At 36.8% G+C, this 16,678-nt stretch overlaps 1 pseudogene; it reads left to right on the top strand.

Annotated features, from left to right (window-relative positions):
• Positions 1-14,746: 14,746 nt before the first annotated feature.
• LOC113250936 (U2 spliceosomal RNA) lies at positions 14,747-14,856 on the top strand (annotated as a pseudogene).
• The last annotated feature ends 1,822 nt before the right edge of the window (positions 14,857-16,678 follow it).

Genomic DNA, 16,678 nt, shown 5'->3' with positions numbered 1-16,678 from the left:
AATTATTGGGTTATTTTACTGTCTCTCTTTCATTTGGATGGTTTCGCCTTAGAAAGTATTAGATGAGAAGTTGAAAACGCATATGTCTACCTGGCTTCGGCTGGCTATGGGGTCACCGGGAGGCTTGCGGATCGCGGCATTCAGGCAACAAGTGTCTGTGAGCCCGAGTCAGCCTGGGGGGTTCTAGACTGGGACCTCTATGCTGGAGTGCCAAGAAACACATTGTTCTTCACTTTCATTGGAAGACTGGCTTTCTTTGAAATATATGCACTAATAGAAATGTCAATCCCCTTTCAAACCTTTTAAAATTAAGACAATTGTAGACATTAAGCACCTGGTGCAATGCCTCTTCGGGTTCTTCCTTTGCCTTGGCTTCCCGAAATATGCGACCATTCGGTCGTACTCTGACTATATTTTTTCTCCCTGCTTTTCATGACACTTCTTAAAACCAGTGGTCGGTACCCCCGTCTCTCATGCTTTGGGGCCTCTTCCCCCACAACTTCTTCCCCTGGAATCCTGTCCTCAACTGCCTGCTTTACTGGAACTGCTGACCTCCTACGCACCGTATCTAATGGATTTTTTCCAGGCCTTATTCCCTTTGGCCTCCCTACTGTGTTAGCCATTACCAGGGCCTCACCTTGTCTGTATCGCTCTCCTTCTTAGCTTCCCCTTCCAGCAAACTGCTACTTTCCCTCTTTACCCTCCTGTCCTTTGATGACTTTCATATTTCAGTTATGCGAGTCTGGTCTCTCCTCCTAAATTGATACCCAGTATACCACTTGATATCCAGTATACCACTCCAACATAGTACTTTTTAAAAAAAGATTTACTTATTTATTTTAGAGAGAGAGAGCGTGCGTGTGAGCAGGCGGGGTGGGGGTAGCAGAGGGAGAGGAGCAGCAGACTCCCTGCTGAGTGCAGAGCCGGATGTGGGGTTCAATCTCAGGACCTTGAGATCATGACCCGAGCCAAAACCAAGAGTCAGATGTTTAACCGACCGAGCCACCCAGGCGCCCCTGCAGCACAGGATTTTTAAGATCAAACTCCCGCTCCTCCTTCTCCAAGGCAGCACCTTCCCTGACTCTCTTCTTTCTGCAAAAGGCACTACCACTGTCTCTGCAAGACAATCTCAAGCCCCAGAGATGGCTTTGATTCTTTCCTTCCTTTCTCCTACACATCTGATTAGTCACCAGCTCTGTCGTGTCTTGTGAAGTAATCTATTTTGGACCCATGCCTTCCGTTCCAATCCCTCAACCAGACCTTTATCCAGAATCTGTTATCATTCACACCTAAGTTACAACAACTGTTCCCTCATTGGTCTCTGCCTGCAATCTCTCAGGGCTGCGATCCCTCCTGCCCACCGCAGCTGGACATGCTTTATTTACAACTCCACTGTGCAGGGCTCAGCTCTGCTCCGAGCTTCCAGTGGCAGCGTGTGCCTGTAAGAAGTTCAGCATCACAGTCTCTTATGCTTACTTTATCTTCTCCATCTCTCCGCTGAAGTCCTTCCCTCTGGTCTGACCTGTGCATTGTTCCATTCCCTCCCTTTGCTCCCTCTCACGGCTCAAACAATGTGCCTCATCCTAGAAAGGGTACCCCTTCCCATTTTATTCCTACTCACTGTCTTGGTCCCCCTCCTTGGCCATCTCCTTGCTGATCATACAGGAATGACCTGCCATTTTTTAGCATGTATTTATTTAACATTTAACATTTATTTAACTCAAACATAACGTTTGAGTCTTGTCCTCATCATCTTAGCCTTCTAAAGAGAAGAAGTATGTCTCTGCTTCATGCATCCTGTAGACACAGTGATATAGCTGCAATAGGTTTTCTATAATTATTTCTTGACTAAGGATGGTAATCATCTTAATAATGTCATCCATAGCTACTATGTTGTACACTGAGTAGAATATTTTTAATACATTTTAATGAGTGTGTTTTCAAGATTTTTATAACTTCGTTTATAGACATCATTTGTTCATCTTTCATGCATGTCTACAAGATTTAAGATCACTAATTAAATGTCTAATCAATTTGCATCATAATTAACTTCATCCAAATCCTTATTTAGCATCCATGTTCTTTCTTTTTCCCTTAGATACGTGTTTTTCTTCTCAGAGATTTTTTTTCTCTCATATCTTTGTGTTTATATTACATAGACTTTATGAATTCTCATTGTTATTAAACTATTGTTTAATTTTTAGAATTCAGACTCAAAAACTATAACAAGTATATAGTGCTCCATTTTTTTTCAGTTCCCTCTTCTTCCCATTTTATTTTATTAACATATTTACCCTTCCAGAGAATTTTTAAGTCTGTTTAAGCCAATATGACTTTTTTTTTCACCTACAGTTCTTCACATTTCTTTTACATATTTTACAGTACCTTGCTTTTTCCAATTAACAACGTACCTTCAAAAAAGTCTTCCACGATCTTTTCAACAACAGTCTGGCATTCTGTAGCACGACATACTGTAACTTATGGAACCAGTTCCCCATTGATAGACATTCAGGTTATTTCCAACCACTTACTATTACATAAGGTAGAATGTAATCTTATACATAAACTTTTTGAACAAATGCAAGATTATGACTATGGTGATTTCTGAGAAATGGAAGTTTCTGAGCCTAAGGCTATATACATTTGTAATTTTGACAGATACTACCAAACGGCCCTTTATAATATAATGAACTATTTTATAACCACACAAATGGTGCATAACAGTATCTGTTTCTTCAAAGTCTTATCAATACAGTGCATTATCAAACTTTAAGGGTTTTGCCAGTTTCATAGGTGAAAAATTGATTGAGTAGTTTTTTTAAAATCACCTTTATAGAGGTATAATTTGTATAATAAAATTTAAGTGTACAATTTGATGAAGTTTGACAACTGTATATGGTCATGTAGTCACAACCACAAATGTAATAAAGAACTTTTCCATCACATACACAAAAATTCCCACATGCCCTTTCATAGACAATCCCCTAGTCCCATCCCCAATCCCTTACAAGTACTAATTTGCTTTTAGTTATTATTGCTTTATCTTTTACAGAACTTCATATAAACTTCATATGGCATACAGTCTTTTCTGTATTTCTTTTCCTAAGCAAAATATTTCTGAGCATTTATCTACACTGTTTGTACCAATCTTCCATTCCTTTTTTTGCCGAGTAGCATTCTACTGTAAGGATGAACTAAAATTTGTTTATCTACTTACCAATGGATGGACATACTGGTTATTTCTGGTTTGGGGTTATTATTAAGAAAGCCATGAATATGTGAGTATAAGTGCTTGTGTGAAAATATGTTTGAATTCGCTTAGATACCTTGGATACTCTAGAAGTGGTATTGCTGAGTTGTATAATGTGTATTTTGAACATTATAAGAAACTGTCAAATTGTTTTCCAAAGTTGCTGCATCCCTTTTTTATCCCCACCAGCAATGTGTGAGAGGTCCATTTGCATCATATCCTTCCCAAAACAAAATATTGTCAGTTTTTAACTGTGGTCATTTTAGTGGATATGTCATAGTAATTGAGATTTTAATTTGCTTTTTCCTCAAGATAATGATGTTGAGCATCTTTTCATATGCTTATTTGCCATTCAGGTATCTTCTTTAGTGAAATGCCTACGCAGGTATTTTGTCCAATATTTATCATGTTGTTTTCTTGTTATTGAGTTTAAGTATTCTTATATATTCCAGTTAAAGTCTATTATTAAAGACATTTAAAAAAAAAAAACTTTTTCCCAAGGTATGGTTTGCCTTTCTTTTCTTAAAAGACTCATTTGAAGAGCAAAATATTCTAATTCTTTATTTTAATGAAGTCCAATGTAACCACTTATTTATTGGTTTATAGTTTGTGCTTTTGGTTTTCTATCTAACAGATCTCTGCTAACCAAGGTGACATAGGTTTTCACCTATGTTTTCTTCCAGAAGTTTACCAGTTTAGCTTTTATATTTCTGTCTATGATCCATTTTGAGTTAATCTTTGTGTATGATGGGAGGCAAGGGTTGTGTTTCATCTTCTTAGATACAGATCTCCATTTGCTCTAGCACTCTATCGAAAAGACTATATTTACCCTGTGGAATCTCCTTGACATTTTTGACCATATATATGAGAGTCTCTTTCTGGACTCTATTTTGTTCCACGGCTCTATGTGCCTATCTTTATACCAATGTTATGCTGTCTTAATGACCTTACCTTTATAGTAACTCTTAAATTCAGGTCGCGTAAGTCCTATGATTTTGTTCTTCTTCAAAAGCATGTTGGTTATTCTAGGTCCTTTTTATTTCTATATACGTTGTAGAATCACCTTGTGAATTTCATAAATATTGCTACATTTTTATTGGGATTGTGCTAAAATTATGTATCAATTTGGGGAAAACTAGCATTTTAACAATATTAACTCCTCTAATCCATAAAGATAGCCTTTCTCTTCATTAATTTAGATCTTTTATTTCTCTTGATTTTAAATATTTAGAACATTTTAAATATCTTAAATATTTTTTTAAAAAAACCTTAATCTTCAATATTTCATTTTTGATGCTCTTGTAAATGGTGTTTTCATTTTAATTCCCAATTGTTGATAGCATAAAGATGTATTTCATTTTTGTATATTGGCCCTGTATCATATAAGTTGTTGCTAAATTCACTTATTAATTTTTTAGGTAGATGATTGAATATTATTCTTTCTTATGTGTATGCCTTTATTTTTTTTTTCTAGTCATACTGCACTAGCTAATATCTCCAGTACCATTTGAGGGAAAAAATGAGGAGAGTGAACATTTTTGCCTTGTTCTTAATCTGAGGGGAAAATCTTTGGTCTTTTGCCATTAATTGTGATGTAGGATGTAGGTTTTTGTAACTTCTCTTTATCATATTGAGGAAGTGCCTTCTTATTCTTAGTGTGCTGAGAGTTTTTTTCATGAGCGAGTGTTGAATTTTGTCAGATGTTTTTTATGCATCTGTTAAAATGGTTATACGGCTTTTCTTTTTTAGTCTGTTGTTGTGGTGAATGCCATTGATTGACTTCCAAATGCTAAAATAACTTTGTATCCCCATGATGAACACCCCTTGGTCACGATGGATGTATTATCTTTATTATTGCTGGATATGATCTACCAAAATTTTGTCAAAGTTTATTGCCTCTATCTCCATGGAGTTTGGTGGTCTATAGTAGTTGTTTTTTTTTCTTTTTTTAATCTTGTCTTTAATGGGTTTGGTATTAGTGTAATGCTGGCCTCATAAAGTAAGTTGGGAAGTATTCCTTTCTCATCTGTCTTCTGGAAGAGGTCACATAAAAATAGTGGGATTTTTTTAAATTAAACATTTGGTTAATTAACCAATAAAGCTTACTGGACATACAATTTTCTTTTTGGACAAGTTTTTAACTACTAATTCAATTCTTGAGTAGGCTTAGGACTGTTCATATTATCTATTTCTCCTTAAGTGAGTTTAATTAATTTGTGTCATTCATAAATTTGTTCATTTTATTTTTTATCAAATTTAATGCCTGAAGTTGCTCATAATATTCTCTTACTATCTTTCAAATACTTGTAGAATCTAAAGTAATTTCACTTCTCCCAGTCTTGATATTGGTTGTATTTTATTTCTTTTTTTTTCCAAACAATCTAACTTAAAGCTTATCAATATTATTAATCTTTTCAAAAATCTGACTTTGGTTTCATTGTTTTTCTCTGTTATCTTTCTATTTGCTACTTCAAGTGTTCTGGATTTGTCTTTATTATGTCATTCTTTTGCTCACATTAGGCTTTATTTACCTTTCTTATTCTAGTTTAATATTTAAGCTTGGATCATTGATTTAAGAGCTTTCTCCTTTTTTAATATGACCACTTAATGGTATAAATTTCCCTTTAATCAACATTGCTTTAACTATATCTCACAGATTTTATTTTGTTGTGTTTTACTTTCATTTAGCTTAAAATATGTTCTAACTTACCATTGTGATTTCTTCTTTGAACCATGGTTATTTAGAAATGTGTTGATGCATTTTCAAATATTTAGGATTTTCAGACATCTTCCTGTTATCAATTTCTAACTTAAACCTTTTTTGGTCAGAGAACATGCTTTTTATGATTTCAATCTTACATTTACTGACACTTGTTTTATGTTTTATGGTCTATCTTGATAAATGTTCTGTGTCCATTTGAAAAGAATGTATATTTTTCTGTTGTTAAATGGAGTGTTCAATGTTAATTAGGTCAGCTTGGTTGACAGTGTTGAGTATTGCATATCTTGTTCTGATTTTCTGTTGTTGGAGTGTTCTATGTTAATTAGGTCAGGTTGCTTGCCAGTGTTGTTTGAGTATTGTATATCATTTCTGATTTTCTGTCTACTTGTTCTATCAATTACTGAAAGAATAGTATTAAAATTTCCACCTATAATTGTGGATTTATCTATTTCTCCTTTATGATCTCTATATAGATCATAACACATTGTTGATATTTTTGCTTTAAACAGATCATTTGTTTTTGCGTTTGTTTGTTTGTTTTATTTTTTTAGTAATATTTTTAAATTATATTATGTTAGTCACCATACAGTACATCCCTGGTTTTTGATGTAAAGCTCGATGATTCATTAGTTGTGTATAACACCCAGTGCACCATGCAATACGTGCCCTCCTTACTACCCATCACCAGCCTATCCCATTCCCCCACCCACCTCCCCTCTGAAGCCCTCAGTTTGTTTGTTTTAAAGATTTATTTATTACAAAGAGAGAGAGAGCAGGGGGAGGGGCAGAGGGAGAGAGAGAATCCTGAAACGGACCCCTCCCCCCCATCCCTCAGTGTAGAGCCAGATGCAGGATTCCATCCCAGGACCCCGAGATCATGACCTGAGCCAAAATCAACAGCTGGATGCTTACCAACTGAGCCACCCAGGTGCCCCAGATAATTTGTTCTTAAAGGAATTTTTAAGGTAAGAAAAATATGCCTGTTATATTACCCATGTATTTTCCATTTCTAGTGTTTATCATACCTTTGCAAGGATCCAAATTTCCCTCTGGTATTTTCCTTCTCCCTGATGAATTTTTAAAAATCTTTCTTGAAGTACAGATATACTGATAATGAATTCTTTCAGCTTTTATATGTCTGAATGTCTTTCTTTCTTTCTTACTTTCTTTCTTTTTTTTACTTTTCATTTTGACTGGTTAAAGAATTCTAGTTTGACAGATTTCTTTTCTTTTAGTGCTTTAAAGATGTCTCTGTGCTATCTTCTAGCTTGCATAACATCTGATAAGAATTCTTCTATCATTCCTATCTTTGTTCCTCCGCATAATATGTCTGTATTCTCTGTCTGCTTTTAAGATTCTTTTCTTTGTTAGTGTTTTTCAACAATTTGATTATGGTGTGCTTTGTCCTGCTTATCTGTATGTAAAATCTGCTGGATTCATTGAGTCTCTTGGATTTATGAGTTTGGAATTTCCTCAAATTTAGAAAGTTCTTGATCAGTATTTCTTTAAATAATTTTTCTATCCCTCTCCTTTTTATGGGACTCCAATTAAATGTGTATTAGAATGCTTAACCTATAGGTTACTGCTGCCCATTTCTTTCATTTTTTTCCCTTGCGTGCTTCATTTCAGATAGTCTCTATTGTTACGTCTTCAAGTTCATTAATCAATTATTCTATAATTACTAATTTGATATTAACCTCATCTAGTACATTTTTCATTTCAGATATTGAATTTTCATTTACTTGAAAACTATAAAATATATACTTCATATAAGTACCATTTATTTATTTTTTGTCCCCATTTTTCTTCTCATATTGCCCATATTTTCATAAACACATGAAGCATATTTATAATAGCTGTTTTAACATTATTGTCTGCTAGTTTCATCATTTCTGTCTGTGTGTTTGTATTGATTTTTATTTCTGAGCTATGGATTATATTTTCTGCATATTTGCATCCCTGGTAGTTTTTTGGGGCATTATGATTTCATGCTATTTGTTGCTGGATTTCTTGTATTCCTTTAAATAATATTGTGTTTTATTTTTATGCTTAATTAAGTAATTTGAAATAAGTTGCATTATTTTAAGACTTGCTTTTAAGCTTTGTTAAGATGGGTCTAGATGAGACTTTAGTCTAGGACCAATTTAGCTCTACTTAGAATTCTACTCAGCGCCTAAGCATTAGGTCTTTCCACCCTGGCAGGCATGAGCACAAACTATTTCCAGCCTTATGTGAGGTCCTGGAATTTATCTGCCTACTGACATTCAGTGGATTTTAACCCAGCTGCAGGTGGTTTCTTTTCATGCACATATCCATTAGTAATCAGCAAAACACTCAAGGGACTCCCCTCCCCCCCCCCGCAGATCTCCACTTCCCTCTGAGCCAGTTCCTCCTTTCCAGTATCTGCCCCACAATTTCTAGCCTTTGGCCTCCCTGAACTCTAATCTTTGTCCTCTTTTCAGCCAGAGATCCTATTCTGTTGAGTTCCTTTTTTCTGCACCGAAGACTGGAAACTGTCCAGGCACAGCAAGCTAGAGCAATTACAGTAGTTTCATTTTGTTTGTGGGGAATACATTCCAAGACATATCAGTGAATGGCTGAAACCATGGATAGTACCAAACCCTATATATATATTTTTTTTTCTATACATTCATATCTATGATAAAGTTTAATTTGTAAATTAGGCACAGGAAGAGATTAACAATAATAACTCATAATAAAATAGAACAATTATAGCAATGTACTGTAGTAAGAGTTACATGAATGTGGTCTCTCTCTCTCTCTTTCAACATATCTTATTATAGTGTCCTCACCTTCCTCTTCTTGTGATGATGTGAGATGATAAAATGCCTGTGTGCTGAGATGAAATGAGGTGCATGACGCAGGCCTTGTGATATAGCGTGAAGCTACTAGCAAACACAGTTGACCATGGTAACTAAAACTACAGAAAGCAAAACCACAGATAAGGGGGCACTACTGTATCGGTCTTTCTTTTTTGTTGTTCGTTTGCTGTTGTTTCTTTTTTTTTTTTTTCAGGGATCACAGACTTAGGTTGCTTATTGCCTACTATCTGAAAACTTGTCTCATATATTTTGTCTAGTTTTCTATTTTATTAAGGCAGAAGATTAAATCTGATTCCTCTTACTCTGTCTTGTTAAGAATCAGAAGTTCCTATCAGTTTAATATGAATTTCTCTTACTATGAGTGAGGTTGAGTATCTCTTCATGTGTTTAACAAGAGGCTTTTGTATTTCTGTCTGTGAGAATGCATTTATATCCTTCATCCATTTTTATTGTGTTGTTGGTTCTTTCATCGTTTTCAATAACACCATTTAATGCTAGAATTCTGCTTCACTGATTCTTACAGTTCTAAAAATAGTTTTTCTTATCCATTGATATTTCAATAGCTAGTTCTAAAATAATCTGCAATGCTATTCTACTGATGTCTTAAAAATTCGTCCCTCCATTTTTATATTTGTGTATTTCTATACTTTCAGTGCAAACATCAATTAAGCAAAATTTTAAGTATTTAAGGCCCACATATAAGTATCCTAGTGTAAAGAAGGAGAAAACCAAACAAAAGACACATTTTTATGACCTTAAAGAGCTTCTTATATTGATGGAAAAAAATACATAAGTATTTAGTTAGGAGGGGGGACACAAAGCCTAAATTATAAACTGGGCAAAGATTAGTCATGGAATTCTTTTGGAAAAGATGCATCTTGAACAAAATTTTGAACCAAGTTCCAAATCTAAATATGTTGGAGAAAGCAGGTGAGGTGGGCTTCCCAGGGTTAACTGAAAAACACAGAATAGGAAAGCAGAATAGGGAGGAAATAAACCAAAGAGGCGGGCTCTGCAGCCTCTACTCAGGCCCCACTTTATATTCTGTCCATTAGAAGCAAGTGGTGGTATTGAAGAGCAGAAGTTCAAAGTCACAGACACCTGGGGAAGTTGGTCTCAGAGACTTACAGGGAAACACAGTGCTGCCTCATAAAGAGATGAGAACTGGATTCCCTAATGAAAAATGTATTCATATTTTCATGAATACCGTTGCAATGTTAGAGTCATATATGTGAGTTCATTACTGTTCTTTACAGTTTACTATTACAGGTTTAATTGCTGTTCCACATTCATATAAAATTTTACCTATTCTTCTTCCTACTGATATTAGGCCTCCCACCATAGAGAGATTGACCAATTTATATTTCCCAACCTCATACTTGTCAGCATTCCTCTGACAACCTGGCCATATGGAACCAGAAGCTTTCTCCTAAGGCACACCCTGGAAGACCTAGGTAGGGCAGTTCTATCAAATCAGATTAAAGGCCCAAGTGCTGATCCTCCACTGCATTTGTACCCGATGACTCCTAATCCCATCTTCAGACCTCTGTGGCTTGCCTCGTGGGCTCTGTGCAGCTGCCTAGTGAGGGCACTGTCTCATTTGTGTTTTCCTGGTCTTGACTTCTTCAGAAACTCCACTGTTAGAATGTACCTACTTTTTCCCATTAATAGCTTAAGCGCCTGAAACCTTAATAGTGGGAAGGAAAACATTGCCTCTCGAGGCGCATCATTCGCTTATGACTTGACCAAAGGCCTTGAGGTTTTGCAGAGTTCAAAACCTGGGGTCAATCCAATAGATAAATGTATGTTTGATCAAAAGGGAAATATACCAATGGCAGAATAAAAATATTCAAGAGACCTTCCAAATTGACAGGGGAAATTAAAGAATGAAAAATAACTTGATCAAATATAAAAAATAAGAAAAAATAAGGGCTAACAAATTAGATGTAAATATTAATTAAAACAGATGGGATAAAACCAAGTATGTCAATTGTAACCCTGAATGTGACCAGACTGAATTTTCCTATTTAAAGACAGGTACTGTTACTTTAGCATTTAAAAAAAATTTAAGCCAGAGCTACATATTGTTTATAAGAGAATCACTTTCAACAGTGGATTTTTTTTCTAAAAGGCTAAAAACAAAAGGAGGGCAAAATAATACTAGACATTCACAAACAAAAATAAATAACAGAGGAAATGTCAATATTATATAAGTTAAATTTAAGGTTCCAAGCACTAAACAGGATAAAGAGAGAATATGATGATAAAAGCCACAAGTTATAAGTCCTATTTTTAAAAAAGATAACATTCATAGATCTCTAAGCACAAAACAGCATATAAACAAGAAAAATCCTTAGAAATGCAAAAATATATAAAATATAGTAGGAGATTTAAAAATATCTTTCAGAAGTAGGCTAAAAAGTAAGAATAAGACAAAGTAAGTAAGAAAAAAAGGATAAAATAATGCAATAAACAACTCATAATAATGTAAATAGAGATGTTTCAAATAGATGATCTTAGTTTTCTTCCTACTTGCCCATGACATATTTACAAAATCAGTTATGTAATGGCCACAAAAAGATGTCCTTAGAAAAAAACTTTAAAGTATAGACTTTTCAGGCCACATTCTGTAATCATAACCAATAAAATGAGAATAAATTATGAAAAATACCCAAGCAATTTTACCTACTTGGAAATTAAAACCCATACTTCTAAATAACCCTTGGAAATGAAAATGGCTACTAAAAATGGTATGAAGTAGAAAGCACCCACATATTCCATGGACAGAGCCCTCTGTGAGGAGGTAAGAACTCACCCTTCATTCCCATCTGTTATTTCAGTGTTTAGCAAAACAATTACACTTACTCCTCCTATATGTTGGTATGTGTCTGGGATTTATATTTACAGGTTCATTTATTTATGTAACTGATGTGTTCTTTTAAAAGTAAATCAATAATTCAAGAACAAGTTAAATGGCTGCTCATTTAAACATACAGAATATGTGGTTAGTTTTGGTATTTTCAAATATGTGGCTTAATATAGTTTTATACATTATTAGTCACATATATTCATATTAGCATTAATAATTCCAAACACTTAGGACAGGACACAGAACAGTGTGTCACACATCAAGTGTTAACTATTATTGTTACCATGCATGAGTTCCTACCTGCTTTGCCTCATAGAAAACCCTGCATCCCGCCCCCCATCAGTCCACATGTCCCTTCCCTTAATGTGCTCAAAAATATCCTATAGTTTTACCTCTTTCTACATAATAGAGTCAGTTCCTATTACTCTCTATGGGCTCCTGGAGCCAGAACTTGAACATCTTCCCTAAAACTGGAAATATAATAAAGAACTTACCTAAACCTGAGATAGGGCAGTTAAAGCTTTCTTTGTAGCGCTTGACTCAGGCTCCATCCTACCAAATGTACCTGCTTCCTTTCCTACTCCTCTCCGGAAAAAAAAAAAAGAAAGAAAGAAAGAATGAAAAAAAGAAAGACAAAACCTTATAGCTGGCCCTTATTTCCAGCTTGCTGGTAAATCATCAGGAAGTAGAAATTCATGGCCCTCTATTCCTGAGCAGGTTCAGATGCTTGTTCTGGAGTCTTCAAGCATGTGGGCCTCGTGGAAGTTACATTCTAATAGGGGAGACAGAAAATAAAGAAGTAAACCAATAGTAATTTAATAGGAGGTAGTGATAGAGTGTTATGGAAACATAAAGAAAGATATATCAGTCAGGATCCAAGCAGGAAAGAAGTAGTCCGATACACAGTAGTCTAGATTTAGTATGGAGAATCAATTGTGATGATGTTAGAAATGCTTAAAGAGCAAACAGGTGACAATGCGACAACCCAGAGATTTGCAATTGACCCTTAGGCTGAAGAATAAAGAAAAAAAGCCCGGAGGCCAAGGCCATTTTGCAAATGCTGGAACCATGGAAAAGATGCAGGGATTGCTGGAGATATTACCCAAAATGGAGAAAAGGGGAGAAATCTCCTGGATTCTTCCCCTCCATCTTTCCTCCTCCCCACTCCCCCTACCCCAAAAGACGAATGTCTCTCACTCAGCAAACTTAACTGGAAACCAATTGGCAAGGGAGGCTGGGAGATATAATTTGTAAAGATCAATCTTGCAGCACAGAGAGAGGCAAAGGTGGGGAGTGGGTATGAGATGAAACAGACAAAACATCTGAAGATCTGGGGAAACTGTACCAGGCAGGTGAAGAGCAAATGCAAAGACTCGGAAGGAAACTAGCTCAGCATGGTCAAGGAGCAGCGAGGAGGCTGGTGTGGGTTGTGTGGAGCAAGCAAAGGGTACACCAGCAGCAGAGGAAGTCAGAAAGAGAGAGAGAAGAGGAGAGAGCATGCAGGACCTTCTAGGCCATGATCAGGAACTTATGGTTGGTGCTAAATGTGATGGAAAATCATGGAAATGTTTGAGTAGTAGAGTCATGTGAACTGATCAACATATTTGAAAGATTCCATTCACCTTGAAAATACAAGTAACTGCAGATGTTGGGTATGCATATGTTCCCACGAATCTCTGCCATGTATTATTCCCCTGTCCTGCCCCTCTGATGCAGAATGTCCCATAGGACCCATCTGGGACTTGCAAATCTTGGTATAGAACAATTATACTCTGGGCCTAGTGTCCTTTCCAGAGCAGCCTTATGAGCATTATCTTTTCAAACCATTCAAGTAGAGGCAGGCTTGAGGGGACAGTGCCTGAACTGCCTGGGTTGTATCGGTGCTAGGGCTCTCTACTTGTTGGGATGGTCAGAAATGCTCTTAATGAAGAACATAAGTCCTTGGAGGGGGGGGGGGTCTGAGATTGTTTTCTTCTCTACAGGAATTCCAACTTCTGGGTCCACTCAGTTCTCTATAGTAAGCTAATTAGAGTAAAAACAGAAGAAGTTTCATGTGTCACAAAATATTATTGTTCTCATGATTTTCTTCAACATTTAGCACTGTAAAAACCATCGTTAGCACCATAAAAAACAAGCAGTGGGCCAGCTTTGACTCATGGGTCTCGGTTTGCCAAACCCACTGCTCTGGAGTAAAGTCTCCCAGTTGACAAATCCTCCCAGCAGCTAGTTTAAATATGAATGGAAAGCCAGAAATCACCAGACAGTTGAGGAAAATCTCTAGTGGGAGAATCAGAAACCAAAATACAGAAATAGCGAAAAGAAAAACAAACAGGGAACAAAACCAACGCAGACAGTGAGAAGAAACCCACACCAAGGCACATTGGTCTTAAAAGAGACTAATGAAATAAAATAGAGGGAAAGTCACATAAAAGGATCCACAACCAGAATACCATTGGATTACTCAATATTAATTCTAGAAGCTAGAAAACAATGGAGTAATTCAAATTTTGGGGCAAGAATGATTTCTAACCCAGAACTAATTCTCTCAATCAAGTAGGAGGATAGAACAAAATCCCTTCGGTCAGTGGATCTAAGAGATAAGGATTCCAATACAAAAGGGAAGTAATAGAAATCCTCAGAATAATGGCAAAATAAAACTCCTGGCAGCTTGTAGAGGCCATCACGAGTCACCAAACTGTACTGGAACATGGACATATATTAGGACTAGAGCTCCCAGTTCTCATGAAAAATTAGGAATGGATTAGTGATATGCGTATAGATAACTAAGCCAAGAAAGACCAGGCAATTATTAACAGGGAAACAATTCAAACAGGGAAGGAAATGTAATAATAGTCTACCACATGACTTGGCTAAGACTAAAAATCATATTCAGAGTACTACAAACCCTGAATTTTGATCTAACTCAAAATCATGATATGATTCCATTAGGAAGATGGACTGGGGCTGAGAAGAGAGAAGGGGGTGTTTAGGACAGCATACATTCTCATCATTTCATAGTAAACAGGAATTCAAAGTGGTGATTTTTCTAAAACGGAAAAATCATAGCTTCTTGGCCTTTTGGCTCAGATCAAGTGTGGTATCTGTTCCTCTCAGTAAAACAGAAATCTCAAGTTAAAGCAGTATAAACTTGTAATTTACAAACGTAACATAAATTCTCAACAACTACAAAGGGGGACCAGCGGTTACCGCTGGGGACTGAGAAAGCAGGAGGAAGAGGAGACAGCTCTTTGTTATTTCTGGATAGTTAGTGTAAGAATTGCGGAATTATGACCATCCTCGTTCTGTGCATATGCATACGAAACTCTGCCCACATGCAGCGTCGATGGAAATGAAAATTCGCACACAGAAGATCATGTTGGTTGCTCTGTACAGAGCTGATTGAAAGGAGCAAGTGTGAAAGCAGGAGAGCCCGTCAGGATTATGTCTAAGCAGAAGATGGTAGCAACGGAGATAAGAGCTGACAGATTCAAATGTACTTTGGCGGTTGACACAGCCACATTTGGTAAGGGGTTGACTACCGCCAGAGAAGCAGAGCTGTCGAAGACAATTCCCAGGTTTCTGGCATGAGCAACACAAGGAGGTAGCATTTAATGATCTGTGAAATGTGTTAAAGTTGAGGATCACATGAAACTTTCAGCTCTAATGTGAGAAAATAACCTCCTGAGACTATTTTAATGGCGACCAGCTTCTCTGATGTGCATAGGAATTTTTTTCCCCTATGTATGAATCTAATTCTGGAAAACTCCTGTGAGATGAAATTTCCCAAGTAGCAAGGTGAGTCACTTTGTCATTACTCAGAGACAACTCTAGACGCGGTATATCCTAGGGTTTTCAGGGTACCACCGACACAGTGCCGTCATCAGGCCTCACACTTTCTACCAGCCCTCTATTTACAAACGACAAGGAAAAATCCATGAAGAGTGGCCCTGATTTGCTGAAAATATATTAATCTTGTTACTGAGCAAGTTATTGCTGTTTTCATTTGATTTAGCGAAATATTTTAGCATAAACCGACTACTAGAGCCTAATAAACTGAATGGAAACATTTACATACACTCCAAACCAAGCTAGAATCCAATACTCCCTAAGTATCCGTGTGGAGAAGAGCATCACCTCTGAGAAACACCCAGCTTAAGCAACCTTCCCAGAAATACTTTTGGGGGGCATTTTGCAGTAGAGACCCTCACTCCTCCGCATAAATGCTCTGTAGTAACACCCCAATCATGTCAGCGTAACCCAGATGCTGAGGCTCTGGGTACCAGTGAAGGACAGAGGACACAGATTTAGGTGAAAATAGGAAAGGAAACCAAAGGAAAGAGGCTACTTAGCCAGAAATCCTATGTAGAAAAACAGCCCTATGAGGAAAGACAAAGTAATTCCACGCATCAAAGCCAGCCTCTACCTCCAAATGCAAGTGGCATCACCCTTGCCCAGGAGTGGAGAGAAAAGGCGGTGACACCGAGGTCAGCGTTGACTCTTTTTTTCAGACCTTGTTTTGCCAGCACGAGGGCTGTGTCACTGCTGTGGCCCCCACAGGAAGGAGCACAGAGCCAATCCGAGAGCCGCTCGGGCAACATATGTCAGCAGCTTAACAGGTAGCAGCCTGCCAGGCCTTTATTACTCCTTACACAAACAATGCGAAATACCACAACTTCTAGAGAAGTGATAAGCTCCAGTAGGTTAGGTTGGTTAGCATTCCTTTCCTGCTTTCCTGGAAGCCTTTTACACTAGTCTTTGGGTTTCTGGGCTGGGCCTGGATCAAGTGTTTAACAAACAAAGACTCTTGTTCGACAATAAGCTAGACAGTGTCTTTTTGTTAGGTGCTTCTCCATATGTATATTTTTATCTTAACTGCATTATCCAGTGGATTTTGGCACTTGGATAGACTTTGCTTTATGTCTTTCTAAATCTACCAGATCAACTCTTTTTGTTCTAAATTTACGGGACACATCTAGTTAAGCAATTCACTTGAT

This window comes from Ursus arctos, unplaced genomic scaffold (genome assembly GCF_023065955.2).
Source record: "Ursus arctos isolate Adak ecotype North America unplaced genomic scaffold, UrsArc2.0 scaffold_1, whole genome shotgun sequence".
Classification (NCBI taxonomy): Eukaryota; Metazoa; Chordata; class Mammalia; order Carnivora; family Ursidae; genus Ursus; species Ursus arctos.
This window is presented reverse-complemented; position numbering and strand designations above follow the sequence as displayed.